Below are 12,888 nucleotides of genomic sequence, written 5' to 3' on the forward strand. Positions count from 1 at the left end.
AAAAAAAAAAAAAGCATAATACCTAATAATAAAAAGTTACAACGTACTATACTAAGAGCTCGGTGAATGTGCTCTATCTCAAAGTATCTGACTGTCCCCATAGTCGCCCTTCTTCCCATGATGATGCAAGAGGACACAAGGAGATGCCTCCACAAGGAGATGCGGTGAGGGCAATGACATAGGCGTTATGACCTGGCATTAGGCCATCTTGACCTTCCGATGATGTGTCAGGAGGAGGAACAACTGCTTCCAGACCACAGTCCACTGTGGATAACCATAACCGCGGGGAGCAAAACCACAAATAAGGGAGGTACTACGGTGCTTCATGTGCTCGTACCATGTGCCAGGTAGAATTTTAGGTGAACAAGATACAGATGATTTCTGCCTACTCTGAACAGTCTGGCAAAGACTTTAGAGAAGTAAAGAGGTCACTACAATGATTCTTAGGAAGAGGGAGTGTGGCGTAAACAGAGATGGTCGATGGCAGCACTGGGAAAAAGTTCTGTAACGGTCAGCTACTGCTGCCTAACAAACATTGCCAGAGACACACAGCACGGATGGTCTTCATGCTCAGCGGGGGCAGCTCTGCTGTGACCCACAGGGCTACAAAGGCCTACAGTGACCTGCTCCACATGCCTCCCACTCCTTAGGATCCGCAGTTACACAGAACATGCTTTTCCTGGCCATGATGGAACGTCTTGCATCTATCAGAGGAATTTTTAATTATAAAACATATGAAGGAAACAAGTTTATTTTCTCTTTCAAGTGTGCACAGTGGGAAAAAAAAACAACAAAGCATTGCCGAGCGGGAAATGGTTCAGCCTTGATTGATCCATAATGACCCATATACATGTCACTGATCTGCCCGCTTCACCAGCTTTAAGCATAAAACGAGGTCACCGGCCTTTTTAATATTCAAATGAAATTACTCTAGGAGCAGAAATTGGTTCAACCTCTTTGCAGAGCCATTGGATAACACCTCCCCAAATTTTAAGAGTGCTCACCTTTGAACTTGGGGATTCGACTTCCAGGAATCTGTTCTACAGAAATCCTTGCACAAATACAGAAAGATCTACCTGTTCATTAAAGTATGTGTGTTGCAGCATTGTAGGGTAAAGCTGTGTTAGAAACGGGAGCAACACGACTGTCAATTAACAGGGGACCGGATGCAAAGAATGAGGTGGATAGAGACGTCTGTAGTTCCAGAAACCTTCAAGACAGCTGTTTGGTGCACTGGACAGTCGCCAGACCACCAGATGGCGCAATGACATGTAGATTTAAAAACACAGCCCCCTTATCTATGTATACCTACAGGTATGTCTATGTCTTTATCCAAACCTGTCTCCAAGACATATGCATGTATCTATGTCCGTGGCTTATCCACAGTTATATTTGTATCCCCAACAGGATGTCTGCAACTGTATCTATATGCAGATTCATGCAACAGTCAAGAAAGGAAAGATCACTGGGCACCTGGGTGTCTCGGTTGAGTGTCTGCTGTCGCCTCAGGTCATGATCTCAGGGTGCTGGGATCCAGCCCTGCCTTGGGCTCCCTGCTCAGTGCGGTGCCTGCTTCTCCTTCTCCCTCTGCTGCCCCCCCTGCTCCTGCTTTCTTGGTTTCGCAAATAAAATCCTAAAAACAGAAAAAGAAAGGAAATATTACCAACAGACAAGGTAAAGGGGGCACATCCCACTTTTGACTCCGAATGTTGCCATGTTACTGTTTTCCACATATTTGAAATAGTAGTGACCTCGCTTTCAAAATGCAGATGACCTTGAGCCCCATCATGCCTCCAGGGGAGCAGGTCCTTCTCCTCCCCTGCCCCAGGGTCTCTCAGCCACGATCACACCCAGGAATGTCTGTCCTGGCTGGTGTCACGGGAGACACCAAACTGGGAACAGCGGCGTGGCCGGTGGAGCCATCCTGAGGCTTGGCCAACCCCCAGCCCGGTGCCCGCTGTCTGCTCACGCGTCCCAGGCATGGAGTGCTCGGGACACAGAATTACTTTTCCCGCGCGTGGGAGCTGCCACCTGGGGTCTTTCCACTACACGGTGCGCGCGCATGTGACATGTGACGCGCGCACGCAAGCACACGTGACGCACACACACCAGACGCGCACGAGCACCCACGCAAGCACGCACACGTGACCCACGGAAACACGCACGCGCAATCATCTTGGTACCAGGGCCTGTCTCGGAAGCAGCGTCCGCTAGGGAGATGCGAGTGCAAACCGCTCAGCAGGGACAAGATCCCGGGAAACACGGGTCGGGGGGACAGTCCGTGCGGGCTGTGCCTGTCCACAGCTCGTGCCGCGGGCAGGGCCGACTGCACTGCTCCGAGCCCTCCGGGAGACGGCGCCCCCTCCGCGGGGCTTCTCCACCCACGCCCAGCCATCCCTGCTGGCAGGATGATCCGAGACCGGCCTGTGGTCACTCCCCCTTCAAGTCTCCTGTAGCCTCTCTAAAGAACCGGGGGCTTCGACAGCAGACACTTAAGGCGTCCCAGCCTGGAGGCCGGAAGCCCCAGATCCAAGCAGGGGCAGGGCTGGGGCCTTCTGAAGCTGGGGCAGGGAGGGGGCTGAATCTGCGCCGCGCCTCTCTCCTGGCGTCCGGGGCTATGCTCCCACCGCTGTGTCCGGATCTCATGCCTTGTGAGGACACGTTCATCCCGGCTGAGGGCCGACGACAGTGTCCGCATCTGAACTCTGTATCTGCAAAGTGCCAACTTCCGCAGGGGTGGGGTGGGGCGGGGGGTGTTGGGGCTCCCACATCTTTCATGGGGGGCACCGTTCAACTCACAACAAACCCCCACCCCCACCCTCCAGCTCTTCCAGCCATGCCCAGGCCAGCGAAGAAAACCCTGCACCGAGTTTCCGTTGTCACAGGTACTCACAGATGGCTTCCCCTAGGGCCGGGGTTGGGGTGGGGGGGTGGTCCCCAGGCAGGACACCAGCCTCTCCGCCAAGGGCTCTGAGCTCGGGAGACCTCGTCTCCTGGCTGCGCTTCCCACGCAGAGCAAATTGGGTAAAAGCCGAAAAGGCCAGCAAGCCGTCAAGCATGACTACAAGATGAAGTGTCGTGCCTTAAAACCCTTACCCAAGCGCACGTGGGGGCGCGGGGGCGGCAGGCTCAGCTGCCAGGTGGTGATCTATGTAGAGGAGCCGCCTAATACCCAGAAGTGCCTTCTAATGGCCCTCCAGATCATTTCATTAAAAGTTGCAAGGAGGTCTGCAGCTGAACCCCAGTCGTGCTGAGAAGGCCATTAGGTTAATCAAAATAGGAGGACAGCTGGCCATCTACTCTTAATTAACAAATTAGGTCCTGCTGCCAACTCAGCAAAACTGAGAGCCAGCCAATGACCGTTGGGGCGTTGAGACGGCTCAGAGCACCCCTCCATCTCCAACAGTGGATCCAAATTTAAAGGAGGGATACTCTCGCTGTAAGCAAATCAGAAGCTCCAGAACAGCCGGGTTCCCACCAAGCTACCTACCAGAATCTTAACAGGTGTTCACCTGTCTTTCCAGGGCTAGAACACAAGCTCCATGGGGAGCACCACCACCACCCCCCATCCTAGTTTGCCCAGGACCAAGGAGCGTCCTGGGACACCGGACATTTGGTCACTCCAGCTGCATGAAAGCAAGGACTCGGTCTGTTTTGTTCACGGCTGTATGTCCAGAGCTCCAGGGCCTGACACAGAGCAGACCTTAAATAAACGTTAATTGAGCGAAAACAAGGACAAACAAATGCATGAACGAGGTTGTCCCCTGTCTGCAATCCTACAACATAACCAACAGCCTGCAGTATATTCTTCCGTGCTTTGCTTTTCTTTAGGTCTCCCCACACCACGCCGCACACACAAATGAGCACACATAATATAGAGGTTCTTTTTCCCCAAAAGAAAAAGGAAAAAAAGGAATCACAGGCATGAATCAGCGATGTGCTTTATCACTTATCAACATATAGTACAACTCTTGGATCACTACATAGAGATCTGCCTAATTCTTCTTAACTGGCTCAGGATGTCCACAATACTGAATGGGCCATAACCATAATGTATCCTATTATTCACCTATGGGTAACGTTATGTTTCCAATGACCACCAGGGGACACGATGCACAAATAAAATATCTTTGCACACAGATTTTAAGATTCTGGCCATTTCATTTCTATTAGATAAGTTCCTAAAGGTCAAGGGGACTGAGGGTTTGTAATTTAAATAGACATCAGGGCTGACCTTAGGTAGGACAACGCAGAGAAAGGTCACAGAGCCCATCATAGCCAGGCTGTGAAGGAAGGAGTCCAGGAGCTGACTGTGTCACACACCCATTTCCCCAGCTCTCTCCCAGCAGTGTGCGATGCACAATGGATTAACTATTCCCTGGGGATGCAAAGAAAACTATGCTGTGGTCTCTGCTCTGGAAAGAAAAAAGTCCCACAGTGCAACAGAGAGGAGCAGAGAAGGGGAGCCATCATGGGCTGAACTCCCTCAGGGCAACCGGTATTGTTCTAGGTGCTTCCAAGCACCAGCTGCTTTGTTCAATCTTTAAACAATTCTGCAGAGCAGGAAAAATGATCTCAATCCTCCAGAATATAAACTACTTATGAGCCAGGAAAGGGGCGTACCTGGCCCAGAGTCAAACAGCCAGCAAGTGAAAAGGCTGGGATTTGAACCTGAGTCTGGCTGACTCCAAAATCACTTTCCACTGCATCACTGGGCTTGAGGTCAGCTATCTTGGAATCAGCCACAGGTGCTGATCCCGGCCCCAGGTGCTGGTCCCAATCCCAGAGAGCCAGATGCAATTGGTCTGAGGTATGCACCCTCCCCTACCCACCCCAATCAAGTCTTGAAAACAAAGGTGTTCCAGTGTGAGACCAAGGCTGAAAACAGCTACAGGTCGCCCCGTGGTTCAGACTCACCTGGAGGGCTTGAAGGGGCCGGCTGCCGGCCCCCAACTGCAGTGTCTGATGCAGGGGTCCCGGAAGTGGGACCCAGAATGTGCACTTCTGAGCAGCTTCTGGTGATGTTTCCGCTGCTGGTCAGGATCCGTCCTCTGGAAACACTGCCCTACGCCTAGTTTGCAAACAGGAACTGGAAGAGCCACAGCGCAGACCATATTCAACACCAGCCCAGACAGTGCAGGCTTTAGGGGGGTTTCAGTTTCGCCTCTCAGCTTTCTTTGAGGTTTGCAAGGCTAAAACAGGGTTATCAGTGGGTCCTCAGTCCCCACACTGGCTCATCTGACTATTTTCTTTCTGCCTGCTGTTTGCCGTGTACTTCCTGGGCCGGCCTGTAATTAAAGAAAGCCCTGGGTTCCCCCCACCCCCAACTAACCGCTGCATGAACACATCCATACACACCAGAAAGAGTGGTGGCTAGAATTCCGAAACCCTGAAACCCCAGGATGACCCCCTCCAGCCCCGTGGACTGTGTCCTTTTACGGCATTTCCAGGGCCAGGGGGCTGCTCCTGTGGCTAGCTCCAGGCAGCTCATCTCTGTGCCTCACCCTGCCAAAAAAAAGCCGAGATCCAATGGGCAGGAAAGACACTCAGAGGTCATCTGGGCCACCCCCAGCATGTCCCACCTCCTCAGCAGGACACCGCAGACCACGCTTCCCCAGCTGCCCAGACATGCAGAGGAAAGTAGTCCCCCAGCGCCCCCTGCTGGCTGAGTTGGGAATGGCTGAGAAGCTAGTGCAGCCCCAATTGCAGAAACCTCAAGATCTCCCTGACTCCCTCCAGTAAGAGGCAAATTCCCCTGGAAGGGGCTTCCGTCTTTCCAGAATTATCTCCAGCACCTGAAACATGCCCACTGTTTGCCTACACATTCCCAACCGACAGCCACCATCCTGTTTAAGAGATAGAAGATATTGGCTGGGGCTACAAGGAGTCTCCCCTCGTAGGAGGCATTGAGAACATAAGGACATTGCACGCGCTTTGGAGAAATTCACAGTCTAACCTGTAGGTCGGCCAACCACAGCCCACCAGGCAAATCTAGCCCACTGTGCTTCTGGGCAACCCATAAGTAAGTATGACTTTTCCGTTTTTTAATTATTTTACAAATCAAAAGCATTTACTTACCATGATGAGAGCCCTGAATAATGAACACCTGAAACTCAGAAAACACTGTATGTTCACGACACTGGAATTAAAAATTTAAACTTAATTCAAAAAATCAAAAGACTATTTTGTGGCCTGTGAAACGAGCTCAGAGAGGTTGCTCAGCCTTCCCAAGGCCACACAGCTAAGAGCTGGCAGAGCTGGGTTCGAACGCAGATTGGCCTGACTTCAAAACTCACATTGATTTTTTTTTTTTAAAGACTTTATTTTTTTGACAGAGATCTCAAGTAGGCAGAGAGAGAGAGGAGGAAGCAGGCTCCCCACTAAGCAGAGAGCCCGACACGGGGCTCGACACGGGGCTCGACACGGGGCTCGACACGGGGCTTGATCCCAGGACCCTAAGGTCATGACCTGAGCCAAAGGCAGAGGCTTTAACCCACTGAGCCACCCAGGTGCCCCACTCTGGTTGATTCTACTCCCCCAGGTCACCGCTAGGCTTGCAGTCTCAGCATCTCCTCCCATTGGACAGAGGAGAAAATGTGGTTCATCGAGGTCGGGTGACTTATTTCCACGGCACTCAGCCAGTGAGCCACCGGTGAGGAGGGACTTGAGCCCTGGCATCTGAGTGCAAATGCAGTGCTCCTTTCTAGCCTGCGACTCCTGACTTTCGGACAGGGCTGATTCTCTGTAGCGATGATGCCCAGCAGTAGCACGGAGAGGGAAGGAAGGATTTCACCTTCTCCTGCAGGGGTCGCTCCTACCACTCCCCGACTGACAGTTCTTCTGCAAAATGGGTATAATGCTCCCATACCTCCGTGTTTAAAGTGTCCCCCGAGAAAAGTATCTGGGGCCACCGGAGGCCAGATAAGAATAAGGACACCAGACAGAGGAACCAGGCAGCCCCTCCCACGGCATCGGTCCCCCAAATCAACCCTGCTGACAGTTCTTCTGCAAAATGGGTATAATGCTCCCATACCTCCGTGTTTAAAGTGTCCCCCGAGAAAAGTATCTGGGGCCACCGGAGGCCAGATGAGAATAAGGACACCAGACAGAGGAACCAGGCAGCCCCTCCCACGGCATCGGTCCCCCAAATCAACCCTGCTTTCCTGGTACACATGTGGAGGAGCCACGTGAGATGTCCCCTGGAGAATTCAGCTGTTTGGTTAAGGAAATAAAGCTTGCAGATGACCACTCAGATAAGGGCTACGTTATTCTGATCTGGTCCCAAGTCCCAGTGCTGAGTGAATGGGCTCCGACCGCCACTGACCCGGCAGCTTGAACAGCAGAGATTTATCCCCTGGAGGCTGCAAGTCCAAGGGCAAGATCCCCGCAGGCTGGTTTCTTCTGTGGCCTCTCTCTTGGAATGCAGACAGCCATCTGCGTGTTTCGGTGGCGTTCTCCTTCTAGGCATGTCTGTGTCCAAATTTCCTCTTCTAATAAGAAGAGGACACCAGTTATGCTGGATGAAGGCCCACCCCAGTGACCTCCTGTTACTTAATTACCTCTCCAAATACAGCCACGTTTGGAGGTGCTGGGAGCTAGGACTTCTGCATACAAATGGGGCAGGGGGCGTGTTCGGGGGGGATATAGTATAACCCAGAAAAGAGCATTAGGGGGCACCTGGGTGGCTCAGTGGGTTAAAGCCTCTGCCTTCAGTTCAGGTCATGATCTCAGGGTCCTGGGATCGAGCCCCACATCGGGCTCTCTGCTCAGCAGGAAGCCTGCTTCCCCTCTCTCTCTGCCTGCCTCTCTGCCTACCTGTGATCTCTGTCTGTCAAATAAATAAATAAAATCTTAAAACAAAAAGAAAAGAAAAGAGCATTAGGGCATCTGGCTCATCTGTCTGTCTGTCCTGCAGAGTCCTACAGCAGGGACAGCAAGGAGGTGAGAAGGCCCAGAGCCCGCTTCAAGGGGAGGGACGGAGAGCTGACAAAGGCTGGAGCAGGGCCCAGCCTGCCAGGCACCTAGACTTGGGTGGCCAGGATTTATCACTGCAGTCAGTCACCACGATAACTGGAGAGAAGCAGGCTGTCAGGGGCAGAACCCAAGGATAATATTTCAGCAGAGAACTCCCCTGCCCAAGCCCCACCAAACTCTAGGAGTTGTCGCCCCGGGACCCCCACCCCCCACTCTGGGCCCTGCAAAGGTGAGTACTTGTCCATCTGAGAGACTTTTCAAGGTCGCCTGTCTAAGCCGGCTGCTCTGGGCTCTCGGGGAGCAGGTCAGGGTGGGGAGTGGTGGGGAGAACCTTTGCCACCCTGGCAGGTGTTGGCACACTCCAGCTCGGCACAATGTAGCCCCCTGGATGGCCCACTCCAGGCAGTTCTGGTGGCATGGATCTGGGTGTGGGGCCAGGGTGCACTTTTCTGTAACCCAGCCCCAGATCTGAGCAGAGAACTCCCCCCTCTCAGAGAACATTCTAGCTTCAGATCCTGCCTAGCTGTCTCTAAGTTTTCTGGATGTCTCTCATCACAAGCAGGAGCCACATGACAAAGTGTCGCCAACCCCCTTGCTGGCTTCCCATCCTAGCTCTGGACCCCGACCCCACGAGGCCTCTTCCTTTTTCTCCCGTCCGCCACCAAGCCATCACCTCTCAGTCTTCTGGCTTCCAAGCCAGGGTCCTTGCACCACTGGCTTCAAACAGCCCCTCTGGGAAGATACCTCAGCAGAGCGCTTCGCCCCGATGGGTCACCTAGCAGATTGGGATGGAGTGTCAGGCAGAGATGGGGCTGGCTTGGGTTGAAGAGTGTGTGTCATCCTACCCCCACAAATCCTCCTCCACCTGGAACCTCAGAATGTAACCTTATCTGGGAATAGTGTCTTTCCAGGTGCAGTAGTTCAGATGAGACCAACTGGGGAGAAAGCCCTAAATCCAATGACGGGTGTCTTTATAAGAGAAAAGCTTGGACACAGACGCTTGAGGGGAGCAGTGGGGCAGCCGCAAAGCCAAGACACCCAGGGCTGCGGGCACCAACGAGCCAGCGGGGAGGCATGGAACAGGTTCCCCTTCGGAGTCCTGGGCAGGGACCAGCCGTGTGCGCACACTCTGACCCCCAGACCCATGAGGAGTAAATTCCCATTTTTTAAGCAACCCAATCAGTAAATAAGCCCCATTTTTAAGAGCGGGGGCTACTCCCATGCTGTTGGCACCTAAGAATTTCGGGTCTTTCGTTAAGGTAGCCCCAAAAAAGGGATACCTGGGCCCACACATGGGGACAATGAGGACACCCCGACAGACCTCCAACAAAGCCACCATCAGACTTCTGACAGGCAAGGGGTGGGGAACAGGCCTGTCCCGGGGAAACAGGCCTGGAGAAACTGAAAGCTATCAGGAACACACACCCCCCTCCCCAAACACACACACAGAAACACACAATAGGGGATGCAAAAGTGTCCAAACGTGGGATGCCCCAGGACTTGGGATGGGAGATTTGCACTAGACATTCAGACGTCCGCTGGCTCACTTAACCTCAGGGTCTTCATCCCTTTAGTGGGGTGTAAGCATCAGCCACACCAGGTGTGGCCGGGAAGGGAGGACTCTGGGACACGGGAGGGGAGGGGGGCTGGGGTGGCCCAGGAGAACTGTGTCAGGATCTCATTCGGTATTACTCTAGGACAGAGCTCCCGCGTTACCCGTCCAGCCCACCCTGAAATGCCTGGCTGTTTCGTTACCCTCCGTGCTATGCCCACGCTTCATCACTGGAATTTACTTTGAGGATTTTAATAAAAAGGGCATCTTCCGTGAGCTCCCACTGATATCTCCAAAGTAGAAAGGCTCAGAGCGACGTGGGTTACTCTTTCTTCCCCAGCAAATTAAACAGAAAAACAGGGTGAAGTCCGATTCCTGAACATGCCACAGCCCCGTTCCCTTGGAGAAGGGTTTCAGACGGGACACAATGATCCATGCTTGAACAGGAGCTGCACCCAAGAGAAATGCAGAGACTCCAAAAGAATGGTAGAAACCCTGCCTATGGAAAGGCCATCGGCCAGTAGCGACCACAACGGAGGCATCAGCTGGGAATCACATTCGAACTATACACGGTGGGCGTGCTGGGTGCGTCCCATACATGAAAGCCGGCCATCAAGCCACAGCGTGGGGGACAGAGCCTTGCAGTCCTCTTTCCCCCAAATACCTCTTGTGGGTCTAACTTCTGAACAGCTGTTACAGTTAGCACTGGGTTTTTGTTGGGCTTGGGGCGGGGTAGTTAAGCGTATTTCTTTGGTATAACTGATACCCGATGTAGTATTAGTTCAGGTGTATAACGTAGCGATTCCATAGTCCTCTATATTATTCAGTGCTCTGTCGAGTTTTAATAATATACATAGAAACTTCAAATCAGCCTATTTTTATTACTTACCCTTTCATAAACACCGCATTCTCCAGAAGTTAATTCTGAGAACATCCAGCTGCACAACCCAACAGACCCGGCTCCTGCGTCTGTTTGGAGAAGAAATTCCTGGTGGCTGCGGATGCTCGGCGCTCTGTCTGGGTGCAGTGCACATCTCCCACAACCGCATGGGGCTTAGGGTGCCTGCCTGCAAACGGCAGAGTTAACACACTCGTGGGGGAGAGGGGGCCACAGTGACGGGGACACAGAGCGGGGGAGCTACTTCCATGCTGTTGGCACAGAAGAACTTGGGGATTTTTATTTGTGTTTACAGCTTAGGAGCCCACGAGAAAGGGTGGGCTCTGTGGGGTGAGCTATTTCTGTTCCGTGAATGCAAATTCCAATTCCCTCAGGAAACAGTTGAGTGGATTCCAGTAGCATCTTGAGGGTTGAAATGGATGCTTCTCTTTGAGCTGCAAATCCTTTGTCTTTAAAAGGAAGGGAGTGAGGAGTGGGACAGGCAGGCCTGGGCAAAATAAGGTGAAGGGGATCAAGAGGGACAAGTTTCCTATTAAAAAATAAATGAGTCCCAGGGACGAAAAGTACAGCAGAGAAAATGTAGTCAATAATATTGTAATAACACTGCACGGTGACAGATGGCAAATGTGCTTGTCATTCTGAGCATTTCATAATGTACATAAATGTCAGATCTCTCTGTTTTGCATCTGAAAGTAACATAGTATTATATGTCAACGGTACCTCAATTAAAAATTTAAATTTTAAACAGATTTTTAATGATAAAAAGAAAGGACAAATCCGGTGTTTGTGATTGCTACAGACTATCGCAGACCGTTCTGTCCCTAATGTAATTAATGCCCCTGGTTTGCACACTTAAAGAGGGTCAGAATGGTGCAACTTATGTGATAACATATTTTATGACAGATATTTAAATGAGTTATGTGATATGCCCCAAACCATCCAATAATACCTTCAAGTGGGTGAAGTATATGCTATGTGAATCGTATCTGAAAAAGTCGCAAAAAAAAAAGAAAGAAAAAAAAAAAAGAAAATAGGTAAAGGGTATTAAAAATGATCCACTCTGGATGGAGATATGCACCACATATGCCACTGGGAGGTATTATCCCTATTTTATAGAAGAGGAAACAGAGGCTCAGAGAGGTGACGTGGTCTGCTTAAGGTCATACCTTGAGACTAGTGGTTCTCAAAGCAACTGTGTTCCCCCAGGGACAGCCGGCAGTGTCTAAAGGCATGTCGTATTGTCACAACTGGGGAAGAGATGCTACTGGCATCTAGTGGGGAAGGGGCCCAGGTCCCCACAAACACAGAAGCATCCAGCCCCAATGTCAGTATTACTGGAATCAAGACAGATAAGGAGCAGGCGCAGAAAAGGGGAGGGACCCGGGGACACACACACACACGCGCGCGTGCGTGCACGTACACACACACGGACCGTCATTATCTAAGGCAATGACAGTCCGTGTGTGTGCGCGGAACTGGGGACCATGGGGGTTAGTGGGGAAGAGCTCAGTCCAGCAGCCCCACCCGAGCCGAGTTCCAAAGCCAACAGCCTAACATTTTAAAGATTTGAGTAAAAATAAATTAAAAATAAAGATTTGAGTAAAAGTTAAAATGTGCTTCAAAAGAATGTATTAGGGCGCCTGGGTGGCTCAGTGGGTTAAGCTGCTGCCTTCAGCTCGGGTCATGATCTCAGCGTCCTGGGATCGAGTCCTGCATTGGGCTCTCTGCTCAGCGGGGAGCCTGCTTCCCTCTCTCTCTCTCTGCCTGCCTCTCCATCTACTTGTGATCTCTGTCAAATAAATAAGTAAAATCTTAAAAAAAAAAAAAAAAAAAGAATCTATTATCTGTGCCCATCCCAAAGGCTGGTAGCCTTTGCCCAGAGTGCGGTGAAGGAGTGAGTGACCCAAGCTCAGCCACCAGAGGGGGCAAGAGAAAAAGTAACCCAGGAGAGCAGGCTTCCGCCATCCCAGGAAAAAAATTTTAAGTCATTTCTAATAAATCAGCCACTGGATTTTGAAAGGGTGTATTTATTCTGTTTCCAAAGTCTTGAAGAGCACCAGTTCCCAGTCCCAAACTAAGCAGACCCAGATGCAGCCCCAGAAACCCTCTTTGCAAAGTCCCAATGGCCCTAAGGGGCAGGGCTGAGCTTGTCAAGGCCCAGACACCCAGCATAGTTTCCAGGGCAACGCAGTGCCCCAAAAACATGTGCAATGGTTCCAATGGCTCAACTTGACTTCTTTGTAGGGCCAAGGTCTTCCAGCGAGCTCATCCTTTCCACTTTCCTACTCTGTTCCAGCCACGCTGGGCTTCTGTGCTGTCCCTCAAATCCACCAGGCACACTCCTGCCCCAGGGCCTTTGCACTTCCTCTGCCCTCACAACTCACTCCCTCTTCCCCTTCAGGTCTTTGTTGGAAGGTCCATGTACAAAACTGTCACTTTCTCTCTTCTTCATTCTCTGCTTTGT

Source organism: Mustela nivalis (genome assembly GCF_964662115.1).
Source record: "Mustela nivalis genome assembly, contig: HAP1_SCAFFOLD_690, whole genome shotgun sequence".
Classification (NCBI taxonomy): domain Eukaryota; kingdom Metazoa; phylum Chordata; class Mammalia; order Carnivora; family Mustelidae; genus Mustela; species Mustela nivalis.